Raw genomic sequence first — 6,162 nt, 5'->3', positions numbered from 1 at the left:
GGCTAAGGACTCTGCTCTATAGTGGTCAGTGGGGAGTCTTATTTGAGACCTGGAGAGGAAGCCCAATCCCAGGACTGGAGTGATCATTCCCTTGTGCCCGTAAGGGAAATTGTACTTGGTGTAGAGAGCTGCATCTGGAAATGCTGTGTATGTCTATTTTTCTCAGGGTGAACATTCTCCACTGGTGTCAGTGGTGAGGATTGAGGCTCCTTGATCACGGGCCCAGAGAAAGGATGTCACATATTGGTGAGCAGATGTGTAGATATTAATTGAACCTTTGTAGCCTGTAAGCTTTTCACTAAAGGTGGGTGTATGCTCAGCAGCCACACGGTAACCATACAGTTTCATTTTTCACAACAGTTTTATTTATTCATTTATTTATTTATTTTTAGTTTAGTTTAGTCAGGGAAAGCAGGCAAAGATGTCAGCAGAGGATTAAGGAAAGCTGACAGTGAATCAATTTGTTAAGATGTGAAAATCCAAAGGACTGGTGCATGCCAGCCTGACTAAAGAAGAAATGATTTTGGACTTAACCACAGCTGCAGCACAGGCCAGCAACCAGGAAGACAACCAGTCTGGTGATGTGGATGTGCAGCCCCCAGAAACAGGATAGTTCACCTATTTCTCAGAGGACTTAAAAACTCATCTGGAATTAAAGAGACTTGAACTGGAGGCAAAACTTATGGAACTAGAATAGGCAGTGTTTGGAGGCCAAAGAAAATGAAAAGCAGCATCACCATAAGCGGGACATAGTGACTCTTCGCAAGGAACATGGAGTTAATGGGGAAGGGAATAACCAAACCCCTGAAGCAACAAAGGTTGGTAAATTTGTTCCACAGTATACAGAAAGTGATCATTTTAATAGTTGTATTTATATATTTGGAACAGTATATAAACAGTATGATGTTGACCAAGGGCTCTGGGTACAGTTTCTGACTCCCTTACTCCATAGAAAAGTTGTACCTGCTGTTCCTAAATTGTCTGATACTGATTGTTTAAAGTATGACAAGGTTAAACAATGTTTATTGGAATGTTTTAAGTTAACACCTGAAACATACAGAAAAAAATGTGAGCACAGATGTAGGGCAGACGAAAGTGCATGTGATTATATTTTTGAGCTAAGGACTTATTTTAATAGGTGGGTGAGTGGGTGTCAAGTGACCACTTTTGAAAGGCTGACAGACCTTTGGTGAGGGAATAAGCCCTTAGCACTTTGCCTGAGGATATAAGAATCTTGTTGGCTGACCAAGAGTGTAACTCTGCAGATGAGCTGTTGAGAAAAGGGGATCTGTACTTGGCAAGCATGGCACCACTGCACAAGAAGGGGATTACCAGTGCTGCACATGGATATAAGGGAACCCATGGTGGGCAGCCTAAACCACCCAACAGAGTCCAACAGTAACAGGAAAAGCCACAAGTTCAAGTACACAGCTAGGATCAGGGTTTAGGTGTTTTAAATGTAACCAGAAGGGCCATGTAGCACACAAGTGTCCACTGAAGCAAGGTGGGGAACAATAGGTGAGGTAGCCAGCAAGTGGGAATAACAGCATGCCTGTGGTAAGTTGTCTGGAGACAACAGGGGTACCAACCTATCACTGGAGTTTGTATCCTACATTAGGTGGATGGAAATCAGGCCACTGCCAAGAGATACACAGCCTCTGACATAACTATTGTGAAGCCTGCAGTGTTTACAGAGGAGCAGTACTTACTTGGACAGTCTACTCCAGTCAGAGCATTAGGAGGGATTCTATTCCAAATACCTTTCACCATGGTTCATCTTGACTGGGAGATGGAAAAGGTGAAGTAGGTGTGTATGAGGATATCCTTGCAGATGTCTTGATAGGGAATGATTTTGATAATGCAGTACCTTGTGTTAATGCAGGTACATGCTGTCAGTCTTGGAGACAGACATGTGGGTCTGGTAGCCTGGGGGAGACCCAGACAGACCCCACACCCGAATCTGGGGCTGGTGATGTGGCTATTTCAGGGAGGGAGCTACCTCGTAGCAATGAGCCTAAAGGTGAGCCACAGCTGCTGATAGGTACTGATGTTCCCTTGGACAGGGTGACTACAAGGGCAGAGGTGAGTGGTAGTACCCAGGCTGACAGTGAGGCACCACTGTCAGAGGATACCAGACTTCCTGTAGAAATGGAGCTGTGAATGGTCACAAAGGTAGAGTTGAGACAGGATCAGCTCTCGGACCCTACATTATGAGGATTGAGGAAAGTAGCTAAGGAGGCACCTGCTTCTCAAAGAAGAGGGGAGTCTATATACTGGAGCAAAACGTTACTGTATAGATAGTGGCTCCCTGAGGGAGGACTAGAGGGTGAGGTAATACAGCAATTGTAGTGCCCAGAGACTACCATCTGGCACTTCTAGCCATAGCCCATGACATTCCTTTTGCAGGTCATATGAGCATAAAGCATACCAAGAGATATATTATGCAGAACTTTTATTGGTCTGGGATTGCAGGGGATGTAACAGGGTACTGGAAAACCTGTGAGCAGTGCCAAAAAGTAGGCAAGGCAGGGGACAAGGTGAAAGATGCTTTGATGACTTTGCCTACAATTGAGGAGCATTTCAGAGGGTGGCTATGGATACTGTGGGGCTTCCGAGTATCCAAAGTTCAACAAAGAAGAAATATATCCTAGTGGTAGTAGAATATGCTACTAGATACCCTGAAGTGGTGGCTCTGTCCTCCGAGGCAGAGAAGGTGCAAATACTTTGTTAGATATTTTCAACAGGGTAGGTTTCCTACTGACTGACAGAGGTGTCAGTTTCATGTCAGACCTACTGGCTTGTCTGTGGGAGTGCTGTGGGGTGAAGCACCTAAAGACTACCCCCTACCACCCCCAGACTAATGGTCTTGCGGAAAGCTGAACCTCTGCACTGAAGACTATGCTAAGAGCATTTGCAGACCAGTTTAAGAGAGAGTGGGACAAATATTTGCACTGTCTGCTGTTTGCATACAGAGAAGTACCCCAGGAATCCACATTTTTTTCACCCTTTGAGTTGCTGTATGGGGATAAGGTGAGGGGGACCCTTGGGTTTGATTTGTGATGAGTGGGAGGATGAATGTGCATCCCACAAGGAGTCTGTTGTGACGTATGTCCTAAACTTCAAGACAAGGCTTAGGGAGCTCATGGGCTTGCCCCAGGAGAACTTGGCAGGAGCCCAACAGCAGAAAATGGTCTGGTATGACAGGAATGCTTGAGCTCAAGAGTATATTGTGGGACAGTAGGTGATATTGCTCATTCCTGTCAGACAGAATAAGCTGCAGGCAGCTTGGGAAGGACCCTTCAAAGTGATAAGGAAGGGCCGTGATGTTAACTACATGGTAGAACAGCTAGGCAGGAGGCAGAGGCACAAATGGTACCATGTTAACATGATGAAGCCATACCATGATAGGAAGGCCCTTGTGCTGAGTATTTGCACTGGGTGACAGGAGAAGTGTGAAGGAGATCTGATGACTGATCTCCTCAGTGAGGCTTAACCAGACACCTCAGTGGATGTCCCAGTGGCTACCCCTACCCAGATTCGAGAAATCTGAGCAGAGTTACAGGAGTTTGGAGCCATGTTCAACAGGAAACCTGGGTGCACCCACCTGGTGCAGCAACACGTGGATACAGGATCCCAAAGACTATCAAACAGGCCCCTTACAGCATGCCTAAGTGAGTTAGACAGATTCTGAGGGAGGAGATACTGGAAAGGTTGGAATTGGGAGTAATCCAGGAGTCCAACAGTGCCTGGGCCCACCCAGTAGTGCTGGTACCAAAGAAGGATGGAAGTACCAGGTTCTGCTTGGACTACAAAAAAACTAAACAGTCACACAGTGTAAGATACTTAACCCTTGCCTAGGACAGATGAAGCTGGGTGGAGTTATGTATCTGACCACTACTGATCTGAGCAAGGGCTACTGGCAGGTGCCCCTGGCTCCATTGCTAGATAGCAGTCAGCCTTTGTGACCCCTTTTGGATTATACAAGTTCATGAAGATGCCCTTTGGGATGTAAAAATGTTCCAGTGACTTTCCAGAGGCTGGTAGATCATATCCTAGCAAGAGCAGGTGATGACGCCTTTGCTTACCTGGATGATATTGCCATCTAAAGGCATTCCTGGCAAGAGCACCTTCAGAATGTCAGGGAGGTCCTGGGCAAACTGCAAAGGGCAGGGTTGACCATTAAGCCCAGTAAGTGTCAGGTGGGTATGGCAGAGGTCTACTACCTGGGATATTGAGTGGGGAGTGGTAAGATGTGGCCAGAACCTGCCAAAGTGGAAGTTATTCAGGCATGGCCTCCCCTGTTACCAAAAAGCAGGTGGGGCATTCTTGGGGACAGCGGGATAGTGTAGAAAGTTTGTTCCCAGTTATTGTACAATAGTTGTTCCATTCCCAGACCTAACAAGGAAAAAGAGGCCAGATAAGGTTGTCTGGACACCAGCCTGTGAACAGGCATTCCAAAAGCTAAATGGGGCTTTGGGAGGACCCCCTCTGCTAGCCAGTCCAGACTACAGCAAAGAATTTGCTGTGTAGGTGGCTGCGTCAAACCATGAGGTGGGGGCAGTACTCAGCTAAGGAGAAGAGCACCCTGTTGTATATCTCAGCCATAGACTCCAACCCAGGGAGGAATGTTATGCAGTTGTAGAAAAAGAATATCTAGCCATGGTATGGGCACTGCAAAAACCTCAGCCCTATCTACATGGAAGGATATTCACTGTGGTTACAGACCATGATCACTTAACATGGCTAATTTGAGCCAGCCAGCAAAATGCCAAGTTATTAAGGTGGAGCATAGGGTTGCAGGAATATGATATGACAGTGCAGCACCATAGTGGGGTCGGCAATGCCAGCGTAGATGGGTTTTCAAGACAACATATGAGTTAATGTGTTCCCAGACAGGCTCATTTCTCTCAAGTAATGTTTTTCCAGAGTCACTTGAAAAACTAGCTTGAGTCTTCAAAGGGGGGGGGTGAATTGGTGATGTGTGGTAGTGGCGGCTATGCCAGGGATAGTTGGGCAGTGTATGTGTAACATATGCCAGCATCACTAGCTGGAGATTTGTAAAGAATTATATGTCATTTGTATATCAAACTGATTTGTACAGATGGTTGTGTTAAAATGTATTTGTAAAGTTTCTTGGGTTAAAAATGTATCAACAGTGGTCCTGCTGGACAGAAAAGAAATATATATGGATGTAAGACTGTATTATTATAACTGATAAAATGTGTATAGTTTAACAGAGGATACTGAAAGGGAAGGGGTTAACCTCAGCTCAGCTAGGTTTAAGAAAAATTGCCTGAATTACAATAGTGAGTCCCTACTAGGGAATCACTACTAACCCATTGTATATAATCACTTTGTTTTTATAATTGTTTGCTAACTTCTGTGTAATCTATGTAAGTTTGTCTTTGTGGAAATGGACATGTATCCAGTTGGACTATTCTGGTAAACAAATGCAAAATAAATAAATAAATAAATAAATTAAATGACTTGGTTTAGGCCATAAAGATTTTATCTCACACATCTGAATGCAGCCAGAGACAATGTCTGTGAAAATCCTGGGCTGGAATCCTACTCTATTGTCCTTAGTGGTGAACTAATTGCTAGCCTGGGGTGTCAGAGAATGGCTTGTTAACTTCTGCAGGAAGGGTGGAGGTGTTGGAATTGTTTTACAGTTTCCAGATGTTGTAATAAACCTTAGCTAAAGTTCTCTGCTTGTATTGTGAGACATCAGTGCCAGATCCTCGCTCAGTTTCTAGATACAGGGTAGTGTGGGAACCACAGAGTTAGGTGACCAGATGTGATGTCATTCTGTAGACAGCACTGAAATTGTATTTGAATACTAGTGAGAGATGTGAGGGATGTACTCTGTTTTTGAACCTGAAAAGACACTCATCCAGTTTCATCTTGGCTTTCTTTAGTAAGTAACTAGGGAATAGTTTATTGTAAATAGATATTCAGTATTTTAATGTTTATTATTTATCTCTATGTAAATTTATATATAGATATATAGATTTGTATATCTATACCTTTCACTGTGGCTGGTCTTTTAGAACATATTTAACCTTTGAGAATACTTGCGTTTATTTAGTGGCACTGTGGCTTTACATTCTTGAAGATCTTGCTGCCTGGTCAAACACTGCCATTTGTATATGTATTAATTTT

This window comes from Protopterus annectens, chromosome 7.part0 (genome assembly GCF_019279795.1).
Source record: "Protopterus annectens isolate FY-2018-M chromosome 7.part0, PAN1.0, whole genome shotgun sequence".
In the NCBI taxonomy this organism is placed as follows: Eukaryota; Metazoa; Chordata; order Ceratodontiformes; family Protopteridae; genus Protopterus; species Protopterus annectens.
The sequence above is the reverse complement of the archived record's forward strand: the minus strand, read 5'-3'. Positions refer to the sequence as shown.